Source organism: Mauremys mutica, chromosome 9 (genome assembly GCF_020497125.1).
Source record: "Mauremys mutica isolate MM-2020 ecotype Southern chromosome 9, ASM2049712v1, whole genome shotgun sequence".
NCBI lineage: Eukaryota > Metazoa > Chordata > Testudines > Geoemydidae > Mauremys > Mauremys mutica.
This window is the reverse complement of record NC_059080.1, coordinates 90045793-90059861: the sequence shown is the minus strand read 5'-3', so window position 1 is coordinate 90059861 and position 14069 is coordinate 90045793. Positions and strand designations below refer to the sequence as shown.

At 42.5% G+C, this 14069-nt stretch overlaps 1 protein-coding gene across 1 annotated transcript in view; it reads left to right on the top strand.

The window, feature by feature from the left end:
* PLD1 (phospholipase D1) overlaps positions 1-14069 on the top strand; it is a 134891-nt gene that overhangs the window by 21810 nt on the left and 99012 nt on the right. The window contains exon 2 of the mRNA XM_045031116.1: positions 765-867. The gene's annotated coding sequence lies outside the window, so the exon portion shown is untranslated. The remainder of the gene's footprint in view (positions 1-764; positions 868-14069) is intronic.

Sequence of the window (14069 nt, the reverse complement as noted above, 5' to 3'; positions counted from 1 at the left end):
TGACTCCATTGAAGTCAATGAGGAATCTGGCAATTTTTTTGTCTTCTCCATATCTACGCTATTTTCCCAGTAATGACTGTGTGGAAAACTCTCTCTCCCAGTTCTCTTCTTCCCGGAGGTTTGATTACAGAATTATAAGAACCTAAGATTAGATGTTCTTGACAGCTCCCAGACCTGAGTTTATGAGCAGGTCCCTGAGCTGCAGATAATAGCAGTAACACTTAGCATTTGTATAGAGCCATCCATCTAAAATTCTCAAAAGTACTTTAATTGATTAAGCTTCACAACACCCATTTGAGGTCGTTATTACTGACAGGGAGGCTAAATGACTTGCTCAATCAGTCAGTGTTGAGATGGGGAATTAGGACCCACTTCTGCTGACTCCCAGTCCGTATTATTAATTTATATTATAACATCACCCAGAAGCCCCATTTAGATTGGAACTTCATGGTGATAGGCCTTATCTAAACTCATAGTAAAAGACAATGCCTACCCCAAAGAGTTTTGTATACTGGGCTCTGAGCCAGACAACACTGCCTCCTGCCAAAGGGAGCAGAGATGTATTGCTGCTTGTGTTGTAAGGAAATCATTTGAGGCACCTTTGGAAAATCTGTTCTGTGATCAAGATCTGTGCCTCTCTTTCCCATATGCACGGGCTTTCACCTGAGGGGAGGCATTAGTCAATGGAAAATTTAAAAGAGAAGAAAAAGAATTAATCAGCGAAAATAAAAAGTTATACTAATATCCATCCTTTGCACTTACAGAATACCGCATCTTCGATGCAAGTGTGACCCTCATGCAATGCATCCACACCAGGAACTCAGAGTGCTGTATGTTAAATAAACTTCACGCTGCCCTGTGCTGTAGGTAAGTGTTGACGTATATGGAAGGTTACACAGAGGTTCAGGGACTTGCCAGAGATCACAGATTACATCAGGGAGACAAGGTGGGTGACGTAATATCTTTTATTGGACCAACATCTATTGGTGAGAGAGACAAGCTTTTGAGCCACACAAAGCTCTTCCTCAGGTCTGGGAAAGGTCCTCCGAGCGTCACAGCTAAATGCAAGGTGGGACAGATTATTTAGTGTACAGTTAGCACGTATTATAAGGGACCATTCAAGGCGGAGTGTTCCTTTAACACCTCTGCAGTCATAAGACCGAAAAAGGAGGGTAGTGGGTTACAGGTTGTTGTAATAAGCCATAGATCCAGTGTCTCTGTTCAGCCCATGATTTTTAGTGTCTAGCAGAGTGATTCATGTCAGTTCCCAGACTCATCTTTTCAAATTGTTGTGTAGGTTTCCCCTGAGGATGAGGACTGACAGGTCAGAGATAGAGTGATCATGTGCACCACAGGTGTTTTGTTTTTATTTTTTATTTGCCCTTGTGAGCTCATTCAAGAGCATAGTGATTGTCTGGGTTTCACCCACATAACTGTTGTTGGGGCATTTAGTGCACTGAATGCATTTAGCTGTGATGCTTGGAGTACTTTTCCCAGGCAGGGTTGCCAGTTCTCCAGGATTGTCCTGGAGTTTCCAGGAATTAAAGAATAATCTCTAATTAAAGATTATGTCATGTGCCGAAACCTCCAGGAATATGTTCAAACAAAATTGGCAACCCTATTCCCAGACCTGAAGAAGAGCTCTCTAAGGCTCAAAAGTTTCTCTCTCTCACCAAGAGGAGCTGGTCCAATAAAAGACATTACCTCATCCACCTTGTCTCTCTAACATCTTGGGACTGACACAGCTACAATTACACTGCATACAAATTAAATCAGGGCCAGGGATGGAAATAGAAAACAAAAGTGCTGGCCCATGTTTTAGCCACTAGACGCACTGTCTTCCTTCAAAATCACGAACTGAAAAAGGACCGATGCCAAGTATCCATTTGAAGAATTACATCCGAGAAAGGGAATGTGGTGGGAACTTCAACAAGGCATTAATGGGCACGCGCACAGTCTTCTTGGAGAAGGGAATAGGAGTGTAAAATATGCTCTGTTCTGCTGCTTGATAGAGCTCTCAGCAGTGCCAGCCTATTGATCTAAAATGTTTGTTTCCCTTTGCTGCTGGTTCCTCAGTAATCATTCTTTCTGCCAAAATAAACTAGATTTAATAGGAGAAAAGACAAACATGCATTAGCTGAGCTAAAGCTCATGAGCTTGGAAGGATTTGCCAGAACTCGGTTAACAGCTCCAATAGAAGTAAGGAAATTGAAATTAACTCTTGGGTAAAATTAAGACGCAAGTCACTTTGAGTGCTGGATGGTCCATTAAATTGGTGCTGGGACAGAGAGGTTTCCAGAGTGTCCCCTCCTGCACAAGAGCAGGCAGAGGGAAATAAAGTAATGGGGAAATGCCACAGCTTGCCACTTGTTCTCCTGTCCCCATCCCAGTCCATGGTCCTGGCAAGCATGTGGTGTGAGCAAAGGCAGAACTCAAATAGACAGCTGGGGCCAGGAATCCAGGCCCACAGATCACAGGGACTATCCTGCCACCCCTTTCCACCCACAGCAGCATGCAGTGTTGTTGGCTCATTGCCCAGTGCTGCGCTCTGTGACACTGCAGCTTTCCCTGCAGTCTGGTTTATGTGCAGCGTAGCATGACTTCCCCTGCCCAGCACTGGCCCTATCTGCTTCTTGCAGAGGAGGCAAGGTGGTGTCTCAGATGGGGTCAGCATTCTGCACAACTACTTTTCTTTTCCATAGGGTGCCACCATGATTTCCATCACAGAATTGTGCCCCTCCTTGCTGTAGATTGGTAGGAGCCTCTGGACTCCTGAACCACATCTGCACTGGTCCAGGAATCAAGCTTGCTGAACCACTTTAAATCACAGCTTTCAGTGTTTACAGGCTAACTCAGTTTAAAACCAGTGGAGCTCACTGGTGTGAACTGAGACAAGCAATGTTTAAAACCAGTTGGGAAGCACAGTCTGGGTTTTCAAACTTGGTTTTAAATGCCAGGTGGACTTACCCACACTGGCTAAACAAACCATGTTTAAACCAAGTTAGACTAAATGCACATGAACCAGTTCAGCTAACATGATTTGAGACCTGTTGTAAATGGCGTTTTTATTGGTAATTTGGATTTTGTTCAGGGGCTGGACTCTAATCTCACCTACATCACTGAAGTAGGTGAAGTTACTCTGGATTTACCTCAGTAGAACAAAGTTCAGAGTCTGTTCCCAAGTTGTTGTTATGTGATGCACATTTGAGGGTCATAATTTAGTTTCTAGCAGACAAGTATTTCCTTCTCAAAAACCACAACCCCTTACAGCAAAGAGACAGGCATGAAGATTGAATTACAGTAGCCATCTCTCTTAGGCTGCATTTACATGGGTAAGGTTCAGACCCATGAGTCTCCTGTAGGGCAGATGCAGTGAAGCTGTAGTACTAGTAGACAGGTTTTAGGCCTGTTCTCATTTGTACAGTACCTAGCACAGTAGGGTCCTGGTCCATGACTAGAGTTCTGCGGTAATACAAATAATAAATAATAATAACTGACTGTCAGTTCAGAGCCTTACTAAATACTAAAATACTGTCTGTCTGTCTCTCTCAAAGAAATCTGCTACTCTGCATGTTAAAAAGGGCCTTGGGAATGTGCACTTGAAATTATCTGACTAGCTCAACATTTGGAGACTAGTGCTACTCAGCTCTGACCCAGATCTGACCCTAGTTATTAGCTTGGATATACTGTATTTCACTCAGTGTCATATGTATTTCACTCAGTGTGAACTTGCATGGCTTTCTCTCCCTTCCCTCAATCAAATATACTTATTTCTTGGCTGCAGTAGCTGGAAAACTGACTTTCCCTTGTGGTTTATATGAGGAGAGGACAGAGGAGAAAATTGTACCCTTCTATCTGGGCCAAATTCTCCTCTGAGTTACACCACTTAAGTCTGAAGTAAAATAACTTGAGTCTATGCAGTTACACAGGTATCAATGTGGAATAACTAAGAGCAGATTTTGTCCCTAAACGTTCGCCATTTGTTGCATGTTTGGCTGTAATAACAAGGACATAAAATAAAAATGTAACAGAAATCATTCGCTCGCTCTGCCTGTGGCTTTTTTCCCCTCCCTCTCTCTGTTTCCCAATATTCTATTTAACATATGGGGAGTGGTTTTCACTTTATTTTCAGTGCTCATAGGCTAAAGTACCTTGTGGGTTGGGCATGCCTCAATTTGCCTTTAGGGAGTCAGCCTGAATACTTGAACTGAAGCACTTAGGAAGACGCAGCTTTTCCTGTCTGTGCAGATTTCTGTGTGGTTATTTTTCTTATAGTAGCATTGTGCTGGATATTCACTTAATAGGAAAGGAGGGTTTTCATTTTAAAAGCATCATGAGGCACCTACTTTCACAGGGGCACAAGGTTAGTAAAGAAAGATTTGAAGTTATTCACGGATTGCCAAACGTCATTTTCTTTCATTGTATTTATTGCTAAGCTGACGTGGAACAGCTGATAGAGTAATGGTGTCAGATCATTGCTTTATGTCTGCGGGGGCTGGGACTGGGTAGCAATTTTAGAATTTTTCAGAAAGAAAAGGAAAAATACTTAAATGTGTGATGGCACTTTTCAAATTAATACATTGATTGGATATTGCCTTTTTTTAGTTGTGTAGAAGCTGGGAAGCCAAGTTCAAAGGTATTGCCCTTGTCTGTAAAATTTACAATACACTTCTAGACTGACTTTTCTTTGTAACCTTCCACACTTTAAATGTGGTATGACTGACTTTTTGTCTGTGCTGCTGAGTGCCCTGCTCTCACTGACGTCAAAATGGAAGCTGTGGGTGTTTTTCATTCCCTGAAAATTATTAGTGTCTTAATAGTTTCAAACAGTGCAATATTTTGTTGTGAACTTGAGCATCTCCTAGAGATGTCCTGTATGTTGAATGAGGTGTGTGCTGCACTTTGGCCAGCATAGTTTCAGAGACAGTGAAACTGTCATTTTAGCATTATCTCTTTGGACAGCTGCCAGCTCAGAATATTGGGTAAAAGTGGGCATTTCTTTGACACATTTGAACAACCACTGCTGCTCAACGAAGGACCTGGAGGAAGAACAGTTTGACTAGTCAGAAGTTGAGGTTTCTTTGCCTGTTTGTCTTACTGTTCCTTTGCTTGATGTGAGTTTAAGATGCTCTGTCTCCAGAATTGGAGCCTGATCTTGGACGGTGCTAAGCATTAAACACTAAGCATAAATGCTGCCCAAATTCAGACCTAGTGCAACTCCGTTGACTTCAGGGGAGTTGTTGCATCTTTTTTCCCCTCAGGGCTGAATTTGGCTGATCATACATAACAAGAATATATGTATTGTGTTAGTATCTACAGATCCCGCTTTTAATTGCACCAGTGCAACATTATTTAAGTCATTTAGGTTACATGGAAGTATCTGTGTATAGAGTTTGACCCCTTCTGTTTTATTATAATCTTATAAAATGAATAGTCCTCAGTAAATAAAACTAAATAAGGAGTACAAATGATAATGGGACCTGTTGATAAAAATCAAATAAAAATGTCAGTGAGTGACCAATGTGGAAAGCACCTATTCCTAAAGATCTTGATACTCAGTAAATCATACGGGTCGGATTTTTCAGGAGCAAATAGGGGTGTTAGGCATCCCGCTCTCACTGAGAGTCAACTCTAGGATGTATAATAGATTTCAAAATCCATCTCATTGGACCTGATCCAAAACCTGTTCAGATATTTGATTTAGTCAAGGTACGTATTTTAAAAGTCCCCATTTCAGGATCCTGGGAAATTATTTATGTGGATGTGTCCCTTCTAATGTTGCTGGAAAAGACTGTAATGTAAATAAATTGAGATTTATTGTCCTTAAACTGTTCTTTAATTTCCCAGAAACGTGCCCTTCTTCCATTAAAGATACACCTGTAAGTGTACTGTAGCTAATGGAGTTAGGTCTGCACCTAGCGTGCTCACAGCTGATGACAGAGCAATTTTTTGCAGTCACAGTTTTGTTCTTTTAAGACTGCTGTGGATGCTCATTTATGTAAAATACTTTTCTTGTGAAATGATCCACTCTGTCATGAAGCAGAATAGATCATATGACACAAACATAAAATTTGACTAGCTCTGTAACAGTAACAAAGTGTGAGACATTGTTAACCTAGAGAATTTTATGAAGTTTTCTTTTTTCTGTGGGTGTGTCTACTTTAAGGAAAATAATCATGATTCACAATGGGATTGCCCTCCTCAACCAGAGATTTTTTTTACAAGTGACTTCACAAAAAAACTAAGAAAATAGGTGCAGTTTTGCATATTTTATCCATCTTTTACAAATTGTTGACACATTTTTTCACACAATCGTTAACTCTGCAGTCTGGTAGAAATGATCAAAGGGTAGAAATAAATGGTAAACTTTCAGAATGGAGAGGGGTAACTAGTGGTGTCCCCCAAGGGTCAGTCCTAGGACCAATCCTATTCAACTTACTCATAAATGATCTGGAGAAAGGGGTAAAAGATGAGGTGGCAATGTTTGCAGATGATCCTAAACCACTCAAGAGAGTTAAGACCAAAGCAGACTGTGAAGAATTTCAAAAAGATCTCACAAAACTAAGTGATTGAGAACAAAATGGCAAATGAAATTTAATGTGGATAAATGTAAAGTAATGCACATTGGGAAAAATAACCCCAACTATACATACAATATGATGGGGGCTAATTTAGCAACAACTAATCAGGAAAAAGATCTTCGAGTCATAATTCTCTGAAGACGTCCACGCAGTGTGCAGTGGCAGTCAAAAAAGCAAACAGGATGTTAGGAATCATTAAAAAGGGGATAGAGAATAAGACAAAGAATATCTTATTGCCCTTATATAAATCCATGGTACGCCCACATCTTGAATACTGTGTACAGATCTGGTCTCCTCATCTCAAAAAAGATATACTGGTATTAGAAAAGGTTCAGAGAAGGGCAACTAAAATGATTAAGGGTTTGGAGAGGGTCCCATACGAGGAAAGATTAAAGAGGCTAGGACTCTTCAGCTTGGAAAAGAGGAGACTGAGGGGGGATATGATAGAGGTGTATAAAATCATGAGTGATGTGGAGAAAATGAATAAGGAAAAGTTGTTTACTTGTTCCCATAATATAAGAACTAGGGGCCACCAAATGAAATTAATGGGCAGCAGGTTTAAAACAAACACAAGGAAGTTCTTCTTCACACAGCGCGCAGTCAGCTTGTGGAAATCCTTGCCTGAGGAGGTTCTGAAGGCTAGGACTATAACAGGGTTTAAAAAAGAACTGGATAAATTCATAGAGGATAGGTCCATAAATAGCTATTAGCCAGGATAGGTAAGGAATGGTGTCCCTAGCCTCTGTTTGTCAGAGGGTGGAGATGGATGGCAGGAGAGAGATCACTTGATCATTACCTGTTAGGTTCACTCTCTCTGGGGCACTTGGCATTGGCCACTGTCGGTAGACAGGATACTGGGCTGGATGGTCTGACCCAGTACGGCCGTTCTTATGTTAAATTATCTCTTTAGTCTCGTCAGCATGTCTTCCTTCCTTTTGCAAAAGGAAACCAATGTCCCACCTCCAAAGAGCCTGATGCTGCCAGTATCATCTCTGCATGTCTGTAGAAATGGATTCTCCTGTCAGGACAGGATTTCTCCTCATGTCCCTGCTTGCAGCCAATCCATTTGGATCAATTAGCAAACCTGCTGGGAATTCAGAAGCACAAGATATGCATTTTGCTGGTTTTGCCATAGATTTTCATCGACCCTAAACTTCAGCTTTTATTTTAAAATCAAAGCCGTTTATACTTATTCAAATGTCTAAGAAAGTCTTCTCTGCATAAATTGGATGAGGGACTGGAAGACATCCCTTTCCAAAAATAAGCCCATGTGAGCCCAAAAACATTGCAATAGTTTAACTTTTTCTATCCTTGTCTCTGGCCTGTTATGCTGTCTTCATTGCAAAATGGTATGTTTTTACATCAAGATAGCTACGTCATTGTAAAACACACCTTTTTTTTTTTAAAGTGAAGACCCACCCTTAACAAGGTGTGTTTCTAATTCTGTTTAGATAACTCACATTAAAACAGCAGTGAAGACATGACAACTTACCTTTTAACTCAGGTTAGCAGCTTGAGTTAAAGCCTTTAGGGCAGGGGTCAGCAACCTTTCAGAAGGGCTGTGCCGAGTCTTCATTATTCAGTCTAATTTAAGGTTTCGTGTGCCAGTAATACATTTTAACATTTTTAGAAGGGCTCTTTCTATAAGTCTATAACAGGGGTAGGCAACCTATGGCACGTGTGCCAAAGGCGGTACGCAAGCTGATTTTCAGTGGCACTCACACTGCCTGGGTCCTGGCCACCAGTCTGGGGGGCTCTGCATTTTAATTTAATTTTAAATGAAGCTTTTTAAACATTTAAAAAACCTTATTTACTTTACATACAACAATAGTTTAGTTATATATGCTAGACTTATAGAAAGAGACCTTCTAGAAATGTTAAAATGTATTACTGGCACGCGAAACCTTAAATCAGAGTGAATAAATGAAGACTCGGCACACCACTTCTGAAAGGTTGCCGACCTCTGGTCTGTAATATATAACTAAACTATTGTATGTAAAGTAAATAAGGTTTTTAAAATGTTTAAGACACATCATGGGGAGGGATAGCTCAGTGGTTTGAGCATTGGCCTGCTAAACCCAAGATTATGAATTCAGTTCTTGAGGGGGGCCATTTAGGGAACTAGGGGTAAAAAAAAAAATCTGTCTGGGGATTTGTCCTGTTTTGAGCAGGGGGTTGGACACTAGATGATCTCCTGAGGTCCCTTCCAACCCTGAGATTCTATGATTTAAAATTAAATTAAAATGCAGAGCCCCCTAGACTGGTGGCCAGGACCCAAGCAGTGTGAGTGCTACTGAAAATCAGCTCACATGCCTACCCCCGCTTTAGGGGAACATGGTATTGAATTTGTACTGTTAATCTGAGTTAAAGCCAAATGGCCATGTCTTCAATGCTATTTTATCCTGAGTTAACTAACACAGATTTGCTCACCAAGTTAAGAGCACACTTGTTATTTGCCTGAGAGTCGGGCTGAGTGTAAATGTGGTGGTCCTAAAACTGAATGGCAGGTATGTGATATTGCTAAACAAAATGGTCTGATTTCCTCCCTGGGTGTGTGTTTCCTGGACTGTGTAATGTTAGTGGTCTCACTTTCCTATTTTGCTGCTCTTTTTTTACTGACCATTTTTTTACATTTTCCTCTCTTTATTACCTTGCCCTCGCAAGACCTGTTCTGTGGAAACTCACCCTGAGGGGTTGAACATGACTCACTCCTGAGCCATCAAGATGCTCTTGCATGTTGGCTAGAGCTGCACAGAGGAAGTCACATTTTGGTTTAGGTTTTTACAAAACCTTTGTTGGTTGGGTTTTTATTTTTACAGAACCTAAGGGGAGTTCAGGGCTGGTTCAGTTTTCTCTGGAGGGCAGAGCATAGAGAGAAGGACGCGTCAGATAAATGTTTCTGGTTTGTCCATCATAAATTCACCGTAAGTCATGAGAGAATGACCCAAAGCCTCACCTGGAGACCAATTCTTCTGTTTACTTATTTGATGCTGTGTAAGCAAAATGAGCTTGATTTTGTTTAGTACAAGAGAAATAGATGGCCTAACGTTGACAACTGCATGATATTTCCAGGAAACTTGTTTGTTCTCTTTTCTGTTATCGTGGACTTTGGTTTCGTTAATAAGAACAGGTGTCACCACCAGGTGTACAGTCACAATACAGTAACTCCTCACTTAATGTTGTAGTTATGTTCCTGAAAAATGCAACTTTAAGTGAAACGATATTAAGCGAATCCAATTTCCCCATAAGAATTAATGTAAATGAGGGGGCTAGGTTCCAGAGGAAAAAAGTTTTCACCAGACAAAAGACACTCACTCACACACTCTCTCTCTCTCTCTCTCTCTCTCTCTGACATATATACACACACACACACAAAGTATAAGTTTTAAATAAACAATTTAATACTGGTACACAGTGATGATGATTGTGAAGCTTGGTTGAAGGGGAGGAGTCAGAGAGTGGGATATTTCCCAGGGAATGCCTTACTGCTAAATGATGAACTAGCAATTGGCTGAGCCCTCAAGGGTTAACTCTCACACTCTTCAAGGCAGCAGGAATGGAGGGAGGGGAGACAGCATCGCAGACGGAGATTGAGACACACACCGTGTGTGTGTGTGTGTGTGAGAGAGAGAGATGCACATTTCCCCTTTAAGTAGCTGACCCTACTCTTAAGTACACTGCCTTGTTAATTAGATCAACTTGCTGAAACCGCAGCTGCTGCCAGCAAGCTCCCTGCATCCTGAGCCCTGTCAAGTGCAATGTGAGCCCCCCCTTGCTCTATGGAAGATGGGGTAAGCGGGGTGCAGAAGCAGGGAGGAGGAGGACACCCTGACAGCCCCCCTCTTCCTCCCCTCCTCCCCACACAGCAAGCAGGAGTCTCGGGGAGCCGCTCCAAGGCAGAGGGCAGGAGCAGCACAGGGCAGTGGGGAGAGGGACAGCTGAACTGCAGGCAATTGATAGCCTGCTGGGCATCTGCTGCACAGGGAACTTAGGGGGGCTGCTGGTCCACCCTGGTTCTAAGCCCCCACTAGCTAGCTGCAACGGGCTGCTCTTCCTGCAAGCAGTGGACAAAGCAGGCGGCTGCCAAGCCAAGTTAGAAGGAAGCATTGCACAACTTTAAACGAGCATGTTCCCTAATTGATCAGCAACGTAACAACAAAACAACATTACCTGGGACGACTTTAAGTGCGGAGTTCCTGTACTCACACACCACCAACCCCTTTCCATTTACTTGTAAATGGGATGGGGAAGTGGCTTTGCAGAACTGTGAGGTTGTCTGAGAGAGTTAGTCCCAATCAGCTGCGGTCCCCACTGGCATTTCCCTCAATTTCTCCTTTGCCCTCTAAAACAGAGCCTAGCTCTGGATAGCCCTGGCTTCCTGCTGAGCTCCTGGGATCCATGTGAAGCTGCTAGAATTGTGGGTAGGCCCCTCCGTCCCAGCGGGACAATTGGCTGAAAACCCAGCGAGAGACCTTGTGGAGATTTTTCTTCCTTTTCCCCCTCCTGAGTGTTTCTTTGCAGGAAGGGGCAGTCAGGTTCACTGAGTTTTACAGTTTTTACTTGCTTGGGCAAACTGCTGTTGACATCATCGAGAGTTTACCAAGAAAGGGTTGAGTGGACAGTGAGTAAAGACAGCAGGTTTTGGCCTGTGGTTACTTTTTATTAAGTGCCAACACTAGGCTAGGCAAGGCAGGAAAAAAGACTCACGCTGCCCTGGAAAGGTTTACAGTTGAAGAGGGTTCTGAGTGTATCCTCTGCTTCTGCTCCTCATCCGCCTCGAACATTCTCTGGGCTTCCTTCCTCTCTCTGCTCAGGTGAGCTGCTGTGCTGCATTGAGTGGGGAAGCAGCAGCAGCAGGAGAACCAGTGAGTGAGAGGAGGAGGGCAAGCACATTTCTCTCCTTCCTCCCACAGCCCCGTACCTTCTGTGCTGAAGGCGGTGTAGCAACACTGCCCGTTAGTAATATATAAACATATGCGTTTGCACAGGAACAGATGCCTATCTGTGATCTTAGTATTGCCAAGTACTGCCTTAGTAGTTCAAAAATTATGAGTTAACCCCCCCGTCAAAAAATAATTATGAGATTGAGATTTAAAAAAATAATAAAAAATATGGAGTTCTTCTTATTTGCCTTCTGGGGTAGGACCCTTTAGGGTTCACACTTTCAAGCTTTCTCTGCAGCCATTAGGGCCTAGAACCTTTTTGGTTTTTTTTTTTTTTTAATGAAAGCTGAGATTCTCACCTAATCACATGATTCCAGGAGCTGGGGATTTAATACCACCAAATATCATAAGACTTGCTATGAAATCATGAGAGCTGGGAACACTGGATCTGTACATTGTTCAATGGTACTATCCCAGGGGTTCCCTGTAGTGTCGGGATCATGTCTAAGTCAAACCTGGCTCAGACATATCACTCATCTCAAGAACATGCTGCCCACAGATGCTTTCTAGATCATTAAAGTCAATAAGTAATATAAATGGAAGATTAGATAATCAAAGCCCAAACCTGTTTTTCGTTTGTCAGACAACTCGCCCACTCTAGTATTTTTCAGAGGCGCTCTAATCTCTGAGAAAACCATCTGTCTAAACAGGAGTGGAAAGTGACTTCTGTGAGTTTGTCCTTGTGCATGTGTGTTTATGTTTGGTGGATGCATGAGAACAGAAAGCCTCTAAACAATCTGTGAATATTTCTACTTCTCCCGAAGGGAGGAGAAAGATGGAGACGCAGGCAGAAAGATGAATCATTTATGCCTAGAAGAACAAAAAACTTGTTATATACAAAATAACTCCATCATCCACATGGGCAAAAGCAGGGAAGGACCCCGCCACCCTAGACATTGTGTTTGAACCAAAAATTTGCTTATCTTGAGGTTAAGGACAGGGCAAAGTGATAAAGTAACATAGGAGTAATGCATTATTACTTCTATTACAGTAGTGCCCAAAGGTCCCATTGGGCTAGGCACTGTCATGACAGTGCCTAAGGCTATTTCTTCACTGTCAGAAAGGTGTAGGTTTTTATATTAAGATAGCTAACTTGAGGTAGCTCTCTCTCTCTCAGGGCAGGTCTACACTTAAAACTTTGCATTGATGCAGCTGTACCTATGCGACTGTGTTGCTGTAGCGCTTAAGTGAAGACGCTCCTATGCTGACTGGAGAGAGCTCTCCTGTTAGCATAGTTAATCCACCTCCCAAGAGCCGGTGGCTGTGTCGCTGCCGACATAGCGCTGTCTACACAGGGGGTCAGATTGGTATAACTACGTTGCCCAGGGGAGTGGATTTTTCATATGCCGGTGTGATGCAGTTATACCAACAAAGAACTGTAGTGTAGATCAGACCTCAGTGTCTAAACAGACTTTACAGTGAAAACATGACTCGAGTGTTAGTATAAATGTGGTGGTCAGTGTGGCATTGCTAAACTAGAAGTTTGATTTCCTCTGGGTGTGTGTTTCCTGTACTATCTATTATCTCAGCTAGCTAGCACTTCTGTACGGGCAATAGTTCACACGTTTTTTGTTTTTGTTTGTTTTATTCCTTTTGGTTTACTGACTGTTTTCTGCAACATTTTCCCCTCTTTATTACCTTGAGTGGCTATCTTGCTTTATCACTTTGAGTTGCTGTCTTTCTGTTCTCCTTCGTCTACCAAACATAAACACATGTGCACAAGGACAATCCTAGTGAGACAAGGCTCAAGTAGCTTTTAACCCCTTGCAAGTGTGTGGGGTATAGTATTGACCTAGACTAGCTACGTTAAGGCAGGGCCGCCCAGAGGATTCAGGGGGCCTGGGGCAAAGCAATTTCGGGGGCCCCTTCCATAAAAAAAAAAGTTGCAATACCATAGAATACTATAGTCTTGTGGGGGCCCCTGTGGGGCCTGGGGCAAATTGCCCCCTCCTCCCCCCTCCCCCGGGCGGCCCTGGGTTGAGGTAAAAAAGTCTCCACCTGTGTTTGTCTCCACTAGGATTTTACAGCAGTAGCTAACTTGCATTAGTTATCTTGCTGTAAAAATGCACTTTTTGGGTGAAGATATAGCCATGGAGTAAGAGACAGCCCTGAAGAGCCTACAGTCTAAATAAACAAGACACACAAAGGTGTACCAGAGATATAACATACAAGCAGAATTAACAATGTGAGGGTAATAATCCTATTAATAATTTGCAGAAGGAGGGAACAGGCATCTTTCCATTTCATATGCTGAACAAGCTGAGTTGTGGTTGTTGCTGCGGGAGAAGATTTTTCCTGTCCCTAGAGAGTTTCAAGATTACAACATTTTTTTCCCCATCCTGAAATGAGACAAAAACATAAAAATCTTGAAAACTTTCTTGAACCTATTATTACGGGTTCGGTCACAGAGACCCCCTTGGGACTATCAGCTGATGTGCTGAAACTACCTCTGAGTCTGTTTTCTTTGCCAGCTTGGGACTTCAGACCCCTGTCGTGTTGAGCCAGATTTGCTAGCCTGTGGCAACACAGACCCAGGGTCTGAACC